Source organism: Amblyomma americanum, chromosome 10 (assembly GCF_052857255.1).
Source record: "Amblyomma americanum isolate KBUSLIRL-KWMA chromosome 10, ASM5285725v1, whole genome shotgun sequence".
In the NCBI taxonomy this organism is placed as follows: Eukaryota; Metazoa; Arthropoda; class Arachnida; order Ixodida; family Ixodidae; genus Amblyomma; species Amblyomma americanum.
The window spans coordinates 94,196,388-94,209,330 of record NC_135506.1 but is presented as its reverse complement, the minus strand read 5'-3'; positions in this window follow the sequence as shown (position 1 = coordinate 94,209,330).

Here is a 12,943-nt window from a genome sequence, read left to right as displayed (position 1 = left end):
TATCCATTGAGCAGCCGCGACTCAGCTGTGTTATCTATTCTGATACTCAACGCTTCGAGTTGATACAGCGGGAGGAAAACAATCGCAGAAGCTATTTCGAGCAAGTGTTAGTCTACACACGAGTGGCATGGCTACTAGGGCACGATGCAGCTTTTAAAAAATCAGTAGTTTCCAAAAAAGGACACTGCCAGAAGGGTGCTGTATTACTCCGCTCAACAATCACAAACGAAAACATTTTTATATTTGACTGCATTGAACCAATTTTTTGCGCTTTTGGATTGGATTTTCGTTCAAGCAAGAAAGTTTCCACCACGAACTACTGTCTAGTCAGGAAGGAACAGTGTGCGGCGGACATGAATGTAGGCAGGCCTTCACTGTAGCTGGTCTGTTCACAAGGTAATCAAACGCAGTGTCATGCAAGAAAACACGCTAGGGCTGGATGAGTTGCAAAGTTCGGGTCAGAGCTCGGGAATGCTGTCGGGCTGGAGAAACGAGCTCGGGCGGTCGAGCCTGGCTGCTTCACAAAGGGCGAGGGGAGCCAAAGGATGAGAATGATGACGGAATGAACAAGCGGCAATAGTCATCCACGAATTGGCTGCGAGCTGGGTGTGCTCCAGTCGTAAGGTGAACTGGTGGGGCCGGCAGTTGGGTCGAAGCTGGCCAGGAAATGTCAGTGCCGAGAATGCACCCACGCCGGTATTTACGGACAATAAGTGATGTGCGCTGGCCCAGTGGGCGCAGGCGAACGTATGGCGTGCGGTAACCGCAGCCATAGAAGACAAGGGGATGTCTCGGCCGCTAGCGGTGGCATAGCGACGGCGCACGACACTGGGCTGGAGATCGGCTGCTTGGAGCTCGGGCTACTGTGTGGGGAAGTGGTCGAAGTGGTCGGCGGGGTGCACCAGCTGTCTGCAAAAACGAGCTCACTGTGGCGTTGGGACAGGTTGTTGGGGGCACAGGACGCAAGTCCGGGCGTGTGTTTTCGGAATTAGATGGATGCGGTAGTGCCGAGTGTATAGGAGGAGTTGAATGGAGCCCGCTGTAATGCGTCGCAAGCATGCCACCACCTTCGGTGGCTGTCTCGTCTATCGGGAAGGCACAGTCAGGTGGGAAGGCGCCAGCTGGGCAGGGAGCCGTGGCAGGCGGTTCGGGTGGCGCGTGATGCGCGACAAGGTTCTGGTATGGTCTGCATGCGCGCCCCGCGAAAAGGAAAGATGGGCTTGCTGTGGTTGGGCTTGAGGTAGCAGGTGAACATGCGACTAGAAGAGAATTTGGGCCTGGGTCGAGATAGGGTCCTTCTAGTGACGGTCCAAGGGCAGGCGCCACAGGTTGCAAGCAGGGCTGGGCAGGAGGCGCCCAGGGACGGGAGCTCGCAGGTGGATGGCCGGCCGTAGGGACCCGTAGAACAAGCTTGGCAGAGGCCGGGGTGGGGAGCGGCTCCGGTGTAGTAGCTGGCAGATGGAAAGCCGAAGCAGCTATCAGGGGGCATTCGGCAGTGGTCATCGGTTGAGTGGCTGCGTAGCGTCTGAGCCCGGAACAGCAGCGCAGAGAGTCGGCGAGAGCTCCAAGCTAAAATACGCCGCCAGGCCCTTCTTGAAGTCGGCGTAAATCTCGGGGTCAGGAGGCGGCAACCGCAGCTTTTGCAGGAGACTGGGTGGGAGTTCGCGGCTGGCGTGCTGATAGTGCAACAGCTGGCTGGACACATGGTCGACATGAAAGTAGGAGTCCATGCAGCGCCAGCCACAAAATGGGGTCCCTGGCATAAAACACAGGCAGGCCGGGTAGCCGAGGAAGGAAGCAGCGCTGATACGGCTGAAGGAGCTCACCGGATGGGATGGTGGGCGTAAACATGGCGGCGAGAAGAAGCTGAACAAAGCCGGGTGGGAACAGCTGGCGTCAATTCCTACTCTCTCCCTCTCTCTCAATATCATTTTTTTACTGATTCCCTTACCTAATTTTCAGTTTGTTAGGTCGCCCTAACCTCCTGCAACATCCTCTGCTACGGAAACAGAGTTACATAATTTTTGTTAGGTCATCCCACGCTTGCCATATGCAATCTGCAATTCAAATAGTCACCGCCTGGTTATGGCCAATCCCCCTTGTGGGTATGTGCCATTTGTGAGGGGAACAATAACAACAGCTGGCGTTCAGCGGCAAAGCCAAGTGGAGGCACAGGACGGGCAGGAGCGCAGAGCCAGTGGAGGCGGCGTTGCGTGCGTCGAGGCTGTCGCCCAGAGTCACCAGATTTGGGAGGGAATCCACATTTATTGGAGGTCCCGGGTAGCCGCGGCTGGTAAGCCGGTGGAGCGGGCTGTCGATATTGCTGGCCAGGCTGGTTGCCGAAAGTTTTTTTTTGTTGTTGTGGTTGTTGTTACCCTCATACAATGGCACATGCCCGCATATGGGGATTGGCCGAGAATTGGGCGGCACAGAGAGTTTTTCAGATAAATATTTCCTGGGCGAAAATAAAATGAATCCTGAGGGAGCACCAAGTAGACAAAAAGGAATTGCAAAATGAAACGGGAAATGCATAATAAACGCAGGAGATTCTAGACTGATGTTTATAGCCTAGTGGTTGAATGATAGTGATAACGATAACAGACTTGTGGCTGTGCCCAAGTATGGTGGCTCAAAACGACAATATGACTAGGCTGCACAAACAAAGGCCAAACTTTTGTGGTGGTTTCTCTAAAAACCGTCTTCTCATCATGGTGTACAACAAAAATGGTCTATGGTTTCGTGCTCACCACAGAATACACAGGCGGGATTAAGCGCCAACCCAGACTTGTGCAAATAAATATTTAAGGGAGGGATCCGGCCGCGGAGCCTTGATAGAGATACCGCAGGCTACCGTGAATGGCATGATTGCCTGCTCCACGAATGCCTCGGGTGCAGGCAATTATCAGATCTTAAAAGAGATCCAGTTGTCATTCTTAACAAATTCTGTCGCCGGAACCTCGCTGCTGTAAAGTACGCCGTAGCCGGAACGATAGGTAGCACGGGGCCATTGAGGGACGCCTTTGCCAGGTAGTCCACAACTTCATTGGCGGTCACACCGCTACGACATGGCACCCATATCATGTGATGAAGGCTCAAATGCGGAGGCACTAATGAATGGAAGGTGTTTAAGATTGGCGAATCTACAGCCGAAGCAAGGGACGAATACAAAGAAAGAGTCTGTAATGACAGCCACTGAAGAGAAAGCTGGCTCTAGTTTGCGAAGAGCAAGCACCACCGCCAGAAATTCCGCTTGGAAATTTGGGGTGTAGTCGGGAAGCCGCACAGAAAAAGACCAATCTAGAAGCGGGCAATATATTCCCCACCCCAGCCGTTTCATCGCATCGGGAGGCGTCAGTAGCTATCGTTAAGCTAATAGGTAGGCTTTGTAAATGGTCTTCTAATAATCCATTTAAAATGCGGGGTGGTAAATGCTTAACGTTTTTCGGGAAAATGTCATCACAGACAATTTGAACAGAGGACCCACTGTTTTTTGTCGGAAGGACGTTATACAAAAGAACATTTATAGGATTAAGCAAATTTTGTACCGTAACTACCTGCGGGGTATGAAATCTGGGCCAGTGGACTCCAAAAAGGAAGTCGGCTGGCAACAAAAAACAGACAAGGAGCAGTGTAAGTCAGATTAATATATCCTTAGGTACTATCGGCGTCAAATGAAACGCGACCAGCGGAACGCGTGGCGATAGTCCCAATTGAGGCCGCCTGCCTGTCGTTATCAGAAAGTGGCGCGAATTTCAGGTTAGCGATAGTTTGCTTCTATTTTATTTGTCGTTCGTCTTCTTGCTTTGCCACTGAAGCGCCACATTCATACTTACCACCGGTCACAACTGCCGCACCGCGGGTTCTCTGGTGAGAGAGGCTGTCGCCCACGTGGGTGAAGCGAGCGCTGATAGCTCCTTTATAGCGCTTTGATTTTGCTGCTATCATTGCCTTGTTATCAACGTCTCGTTACAGTGCGAACAAATAAAGGTCGACCGGTTAAAAATACAGGCTTTGCCGTTTATGATCACGCAAAATCTATACCTTAGAGAGAATTTATACGTGAATCCAAACGTGTGCTGAAATCTGCACATTCTCCGTGCGGAGAGAATAAGGCTTTATTCCCAGCAACTGCAGCACCACACTTACGAGACACATTCATGGAAGCCTTGCCGATATGTAAGTGAGGTACATTAGATGAGAAATTTTCTGAAACCGGAATCTTTTTCCGCGATCTTAAGAAACCGAAAAGTGCGCGACGATTTCCTGATTTTGATAGAAAATCAAAATACTCAAATTCATAATTTTCTTTCGCTTGTGTGACTGTGCGTTTAAAAGTAGCCGCAATGAACTTACAATCATGCCAATTTTTTGGGCACTGATTGTGTAGGAGCTTCTTCCATGCAGCCTCTCTGCGTCTGTAATCCCGCGAGCAATCTGCATTCCAACATCTAGCGGAACTGTTCAATCTTGTTGTACGTACCGAAGATTCGGACTTCTTTCGGCATTCCTCAATAGCCAAGCATATGCCTTTTGCTGTATGCTCTACAGCAGAATTAACCGCTGAAGCAAGAGTGGAGCGCAAAGAGGACTGAAACTGGTGATAGTTTATATATAACCTTAGCTGTGAGCACGCCGGAGTCAAGCGGCAACTAACATCATAAACGATAGGTATGTGATCGCTAGATGTTCCACAATCCACAGTCGAGCAATTGAGTACAGGAACACAAGGGCTGGTGAAAGTTAAATCTAACACAGATAGAATTTGTGCGCCGAGAAATGTGGCCGACCGCGAATTCATACACGAAAGGTTGTTATCAGTAACCCAATCCCAAAGGCGCTGACCACAGAAATCTGTCTTAAAGCCCCACGGCACATGATGAGAATTATAGTCGCCGGCTAAGAGAACTGACTTCTGACAATAAGGAGCAGGAGATCTAGCAGCCTGGTATCCTGCACACCACAAGGAATATAAACATTTACTAATGAAGAGGGATAGCACCCTGGGATTTCTAGATCTAAATCCAATAACTCACAGTCTATAGAACAGGACTGAAAAGTAATCTTAGCCCTGTGACAAAATTTAGAAGAAACTAGTATGAGAAAGCCTCCTCCTCTTGACTGTCGATCTTGTCCAAATGAAGAATGGTTTTGCAGATTGAAGTCTTTTTCAGATGTAAGCCAAGTTTCTTGTAAAATAATTATGTCTGGTATGTTGAGATATAAGGTACAGTAATTCTGTTGAAGCTGAAAGAAGTGGCCGACACTTCCACTGGAGAACTCTTAACGCCCCTATGGTTAAGAAATCCGAGCACCAGCAACTGCCCGTCCTAAAATAGTTTCTTTTGGCTTAGAGCCAATCTACTGCTTCTTTGATTTCGGCTGAGGATGTGGAGGAGGGCTAGACATGGGGGATCCACTGCGTTTGATGATTCGCATATCCGAATCCACCATCTCTGCATCATGAATAATTGGAGAATTATCTGAATTAGTGGACCGAGGAAGTGGAGAAGCAGCTGTAACTTGTTCCTGGGGCTGAGACTGTTCTGGCAAGCAATATTGGGTCATTAACGAAGGCATGGCTGACATGGCAGAAGTCATTCTATTTTGCATGGCCTGGGTAATCTTCGTTGGCAGAGCATAAGATATTGTCACCGACAGCCGGCAGAAAGGGCAGAAGGGCTCACCAGGACTAGCCAGGCAGACACACTCAGCGAACGAACGCGCGAGCCGGGGAAGACAAGGAAGACCAGGGTGCTGTCCCACCGCATGGCGGCGCCAGTAAATGGCTAATAGTGTGGCATTGACCCTCCTCTTGGAAAGGGCATCGCCCCGATGCCGCGGAATCACGGAAATCCGGAATAAAGTCTGTGGCGCCGGACTAGGCAGAATAAATTCTAGTGGGCGTGGTAGGGCTTCATCCTTGCAACGTGGACGATTTCGGATGCCGCCTGCAGCCTGTAGGAGCCAACATACTTGCGGGAGCACTTCGTAGTTAACGTCACTAGGTTTTGCAGTACCTCGTAGGGGCCGAAGTATCGGCGCAGTAGTTTTCCGAGTGACCCCGCAGACGGATTGGGGTCCAAACCAAAACTTTATCGCCAGGGTGGTGAAGCACCGCCCGTGATGAAGGTTGTAACGTTGAGCGTCGCTTTCCTGCTGGTTACGGGTTCGCTGTCTAGCTGGCGGGCGGCTTCTGTGTGCCGAACGAACTTTTCAGCGCCAGCGACGGAGGTACATGCAACACCTGGCAGTAACATTGCGTCCAGCACGGTTGTGGCTTCGCGACCGTGCTCCAAACGAAACGGCGTGAAGTGCGTTGTCTCTTGAAAAGCAGTGTTATATGCGAACGTGACGTAAGGAGGGATCTGGTCCCAGTTCTTATGGTCGGTGTCGAGGTACATAGAAAGCATGTCGGCAGTGGTCTTATTGAGTCACTCAGTGAGTCCAATTGTTTGAGGATGGTAGGCAGTGGTTCGACGGTGACTGGTGCCACTGAGACGCATAACTTCCTTATTAAGGGCTGATGTAAAATGCCGTGCCTCTATCAGTTAAAACCACCGCAGGGCCACCATGACAGAAGACAATGTTAAAGATGAAAAAGTTCGCAATTTCGGCAGCGGTGCCGCAGGGAAGGGCTTTTGTCTTACAATAACGGGTGAGGTAGTCGGTGGCAACTATAATGCACCTGCTGCCCAATGATGTCGGAAATGGTCCCAGCAAGTCCGTGCCGACCTGGTAGACAAGGATTCGAGGTGGATCAATGGGCTTCAATAGGCCGGCCGGCTTCACAGATGGTGTCTTCCTACGTTGGCACTCGCGCAAGACTTAGCGTAGTGCTGGACAACTGTAGCAAGCCGGGGTCAGTAATACTTCTGCCGTACTCGCGCCAACGCGCGAGAAAAGCCGAGGTGGCGGGAAAAAAGGTCGTTGTGGCATGCGTGCAGACCTTCGTCTCATAGCACCGTTGGAACTCCGTGTCCGCCTCCTCGCCAAAATGGACAAGAATGGGCATAGTTTGGAGGCGGTTCTTGAGGCCGTCGAAGGCTGTCTGCTGTTCTTGGGCCTAGATGAAAAGTTGGTCGTCCTTTGTCAAGCGAGTTAGAGGCTCGGCTAGTCGGGAAAAGTCTCGCACAAAACGTCGGTAATAGGCGCAGAGACCCAAAAAACGGCGCACATCACGCTTATCAGTGGGGGTCGGAAACGCAGAGACGGCAGCCGTCTTGTCCGGATCAGGGCTAACACCTTCAGCACTCACGACATGGCCCAGGAACTTCAGCCATTGGACCGCATAGCGGCATTTCTCTGGCTTGAGCGAGAGGCCGGCCAATCGTATGGCCTCCAGTACTGCACTCAAGCGATTGAGATGCTCGTCGTAAGTGGCAGAAAAAATGACATTATCATCAAGGTAGACGAGGCAAGACTGCCGTTTGAGGCCAACGAGGACAGGGTCCATCATTCTTTGAAAGGTGCCAGGAGCGGAACACAAGCCGAACCTCGAACTCTTACAACCCGTTGGGAGTAAAGAACGCTGTCTTCTCACGGTCTCGTTCATCCCCCTCATTCTGACAGTACCCACTGCAGAGGTCAAGAAAAGAAAAGTAGCGGGCATGACGCAGCCGGTCGAAAGATTCATCGATTCCATGTAACGGGTAAACGTGCTTTTTGGAAATTTTGTTAAGTCTTCGACAGTCGACACAAAATCTCAGTGTCCCGTCCTTCTTGGCGACCATCACTACAGACGAAGCCCATGGGTTTGTAGACGGTTGTATGACATCATCTCGAAGCATTTCGTCCACCTCCGGTCGTATCGCCTCACGTTCTCTCGCCGACACTCGATAGGGGTGTTAACGAGTAGGCCGCTCACTGTCATCAACTATGATGCGATGTTTCGTTATGGACGTCTGGCTGACCTTAGAGGCGGTCGCAAAACAGTCAGGAAAAGAATCAAGGATGGTTTGCAAGCGGTGATGCTGATCATGGTTTAAAACATGGTTCACGTCAGCCTTAACTGTTCGACTAGGCCTTCCTGAAGGGGTGTCCCGGGACGTTGACAACGCGCAGTGGTTGGCGGGCTTGCTAATTTCATCGAAATAGACGATGGCTATATTTTTCGCCAATTGGCGGTATTCGGCACTAAAGTCCGCAACTAGAAGCTCAGTTCGCTGATTCTTCAGGGCAACGACACCCCGTGCGATGCAGACTTGTTGGCTCAGCAGTAAAGACAAGTTTGCTTCTGCAATGCCGTTAGACGCGCAGGGGTTGTAGCAGTACACAGTAACAAACAAGCTAGCACGCGGTGGTAGAGTGATGTGGTCGTCGGACAGGTGAAAAACGGGTCTGTCTGGCGCACTATCGTCGGCTATGGTGCATGGGGTGGAGAATGTCACCATGAGTTCATGGAGGTCTATGACAGCCCCATTTTTGTGAAGGAAATCGAGGCTGAGGATCAGGCCCTTGGAGAACTCAGCCAGCCCAGCGAAGCAGCCAGTGATGATGATACCACGAATCTCAATCCTAGCGGTGCACACGCCGAGCGTCATCACCACATGGCCGCCAGCGGTCAGAATTTGTGTTCTGTGCCAGGGTGTCAGCATTTTTCACAAGACAATAGCAAGACCACGACTCATAACGGAGAAATCTGCGCCGGTATCGACGAGCGCAGTCACATGGTGGTTGTCAGCGAGGACAGGTATTTCGGCGGCAGCAACCTCATTTTCTGGAAAGCGCGTCGTGGTAGGTTCGGGAGTGGAGAGTCGAGGTGTCCGTAGAAAAGTAGCGTCGAGCAGAGGCTGTTCTGGGCATCGGAATGTGGTCGGAGCAGGTGGAAGATTGGGTTGAAGGGTCAAGTCGGCGAGGGGAGGATCTTGTTCGAATTGCGGAGCAACGGTGGCCCTACCCCCAGACTTTGCCGTCTTCAGTTTTCCCGGCGTAGACTGCGGGACTGCCGTATGGACGGCTGGCGACCTGGGGAAGAGAACCGACGGGGCGACGGCAAACTGGACGGGCGCTGTGGCGAAGGCGCAGGGGGGGAGGGGGGGGGGGGGGGGACGCTGGCCGACAGGTACTACTCGATGCCACGGGGTCGTTCACCATAGCGCGGCCGGTGTGCGTCTGGTGAAAACCCTCGCAGGCCCATCCGACGGTACCGGCAGTGGCGCAGTATGTGGCTGGCTTCACTCGGGCAGCGGCTGGGGACAGGCCATTGGCTGCACCGCTCGACGGACTTCGCAGCGAATGACATCCGAGATGACTCCGACATCCGGGTGTTGCTCGACAGGTCGAGGCTTCTGTAGCTGTTCGCGCACTACGCTCCTGACAGGCTCACGGAGGGCCTCACTCTCGGTGCCGGGCAGCGGCATGTTGGCGTCCATAGCAGTTATATTCGCCGGAAGGCCGTAATGCGCGAACCTCTGCTGCAAGGATCGCTCCATGCTCGTCGCATCCCGAAAATATCAGCAACTGTGCTAGGAGGGTCGCGCACAAGTCCTACGAAAAGCTGCTCTTTGACTCCTCGCATAAGATGACGTACCTTCTTCGTTTCAGACATGGTAGGATCTGCGCGGTTGAAGAGCCGCGTCATGTCTTCTACGAATATGGCGACGCTCTCATTTGGCCGCTGCGCTCCGGACGGCAGGGAAACTTCAGCGCGCTCCTTCCGTTCGTTGCTGCCGAAGATGTCGAGCAACTGTCGCCGGAAGTCTCGCCAGGTGGGGATAGCGGACTCGTGCTTTTCAAACAACGTCTTTGCGGAGTCTTCCAGGGCAAAATAGGCATTGCGTAGCTTGCGGTCTTCGTCCCACAGATTAAACGCAGCGACTCGGTCATGGCTGGCCACCCAGTCTTCCACGTCTTCGAACTTGTCGCCATGAAACGACGCGGGAGTGCGAGGCGCATGAAGAAGGAGTGGTGGGGAACTAACGGCATTCTGGGTAGTCTGACTTGACGCAGTGGACGTCATTGCGCCGGGTGGCGCCTCCAGGGGTCGAAACTCAGGGTCTAAGCCTCGCAAGGGGCGGCTTGCCTTGTGGACAGGTGTCGTGTCCACGTAGTGTAGCTGGGCGTCGTCGGAGGCTCCCAGGAGCTCTTAGTGCATTGGGAAATTACCCAGTACCTGCATCAAAATGTCACCGAAAGCCGGCAGAAAGGGTAGAAGGGCACACCAGGACAAGCCAGGCAGCCGGGGAAGACAAGGAAGACCAGCGGGTGCTGTCCCACCGCATGGCGGCGTCCGTAAATGGCTAATACTGTGGCAATACGCACTCTGTGACAGTGGACACTATCCTGTCAACCATCTTAGTCATAGAGGCTTCCACAGTAGTCCCTATCACCTGAGAGATAGACGAATCTAGTATCACTCCTGAACGGGCTGGCACACCTGCATAACCGTGAGCTCTCTAATTTCTGATATTGCCTCGCGCCGCTAACAGCGTTTCCGGTCAGTTATGTCTAGAATTTGCAATTCATGATCCCGAGACGGACAATCCATGTAACAGCGTGAGATCCACCACAAAGGCAACACTTCTCGTTTTGATCAGAGCATAAATTTGATGGATGGGGGGGGGGTCATTGCCGAATTTTCAACACCGCAAGGTGGACTTGCGGCCACGAGCACTATGGCCATATCGCCAGCAATTGCTGCACTGCGGTGGCTTAGACGGAAGGGGATCTACACGGAAGATTAGGGGACATCTTTTTATTTCTGAGGGTCAGGCAGTACCCGCAAAAGTGGCAATAACCGTTTACGTTGGCACCCGCTCATTGTTCACTCCCGGCTACAGCGATACACCGCAACAACACCCGCTTCTGAGTGAAGGTAAAGGGTCTCAACTGGAGACAAGCAAGAGTTTACACCGCGAATCAAACCTTTTGTGTAGGCGAGATGAGACGGAATAGAGCTGTTTACCGAAAGAGACCCAAAAGAAGAGCAGTTTAGAATATATTTTACGCACGACAGGTCTGAAGGGCACAGAATCCCGCCACGTCCAAATGGCCTTACCTCAGTGATTGCCTCATAAAGGGAAGTCGCCGCCTGGAGAGAAGCTCGAACAGGCCCTGGAGTGTTAATTTTGATAGCACCACAATTCTTTGGCACCAGCGCCACAGGAATGCTGCAGACGCCGGAGCGTTGAAAAGCTTCCAGAGGCACCTCATGAGGGGGTAGGGAAGCCGACCAGGGGAAGCTCCCCTGGCCGGGAGACTGCGTTGATATTACCTCAGATTTACAAACTCACCGCGTGTGTTATCCACACAAGAAAAAAATGTGCAAAGGCACAGGGGATAAACGAAAACAGGACCAGCCGCCCAATACTTAGCCAATCCGTGTTCCGTTCTTTTTGCGCGAGCGAGGTCGAGGTCCCAGCTTCATCTTCATCAGCGCCGCTGGCGATGCAAGCGCCGTTACACATCCTCAAGCTATAGGACCCTACAACTCAACGACGTTGCTTCACCCAGCTGTTCGTTTTCACTTGGTTGTGCGGCAACAACTGCTAGAGCAGCTGGTGGGCTCCCAAAATTGCAATGTACCTCAATCTTCTCGTTTTTTTCTTTTGCTTGGCCAGTTCATTATAGCCACGCAATCAGTTAACAAGTAGTCAATTTCACTCGCCAATTCCTCTGTCACATGCGCACAAGATGGCAACGTGTGAAACCCTTTGATGAACTGTTATTGGCACATATGCCACCTCAGCCTCAATCTGATGTCCAAAGGTTCGGTTCAATGCTATTTTACCTCGTGGATCTGCCGTTCCCTGTGGCAGCAGTGACCTGACAAATGTGATATGGGCGCCTGAATCAAAACGTGCCAAAATGAATTATTTGCCCGAACACAGAGAAACATCGTCCACCTTATACGTCTCCGCTCATTGAGTACTTGCCTTTGACTCCTGGTTCCGGCCCAGAATTTAAGCGTTGTGATTGTTCGCTTCTATGACTCTGGCGGTAATCTTCGTAGCTTCCGTCTCTTGTAATTCCCCGGTCATGTGCCCTAAACGGCCACAACGGTAACAGTGAAGTGACGCGTTATCCTTTCCTCTATCTTACTCCCATTTCCTGCTGGCTGAACAGTAAGGTTACGCGCACCTGAATCTCTTGTTGCCCATTTTTACGTGAGGTTCATGACACCCCCTAGCCACACGACATGATAGGCAACAACGGTAACGCTAGTGTCTCGTCATATGTACTTTCCATCGCGCATATATACTTCACCTCTATCTGTTCTTCACCGTGCAGTTGCGACGTCCCAGTCTCCACCTCTCTTTTACCTCTTTCACCCCTGGGTGCACCCATGCGCGGATATCTAGCCCCTGATGATTTCCCTCGGCTGCTCTCCGCTGCCTCGACTACTTTTTATTTTTATTTTTATTTACAAATACTGTTCTCTCGGAAGGGAGACATAGCAGGAGTGGGTACATACATTAGTAAAAACAAATAACATGGGTAGCATAGAAATGATAACATAGCAGTATTAAAAACAGATCAACAGGTCAAATTGTTAGGCAGCTGAACAACGAACTCTTCAATTGGCAATGCGCGAAGTGAGCCGTCCAATCGATTCCAAATTTCAACAGTTAGCGGGAAAAAAGAAAATTTAAAGCAGTCTATATGTGGTTTGAAAGGAACAATGTTTAACGGGTGGTTCTGTCGGGTTGCACGTGCGCTTGAGGACACAAAAGAGAAGGGTGCCTGAATGCGAGATGATGTGTGAACGATCTTGTGCAGCATGATGATGCGTTCAAGTGTGCGCCTATGTTCTAACGTTTGCAAAGATAAAGTGTGCATATGTGAAGAAGGTGAAAAGTTGCGATCGTACCGGCCAAAGATGAATCGTATTGCTTTTTTTTAACTGATTCTAAACGGTCAATGTTGCGCGCGTGATGAGGGGACCAAACAGTTGAGGCGTACTCCAGGATCGGTCGAACTAGTGATTGGTAAGCAGTTAATTTAC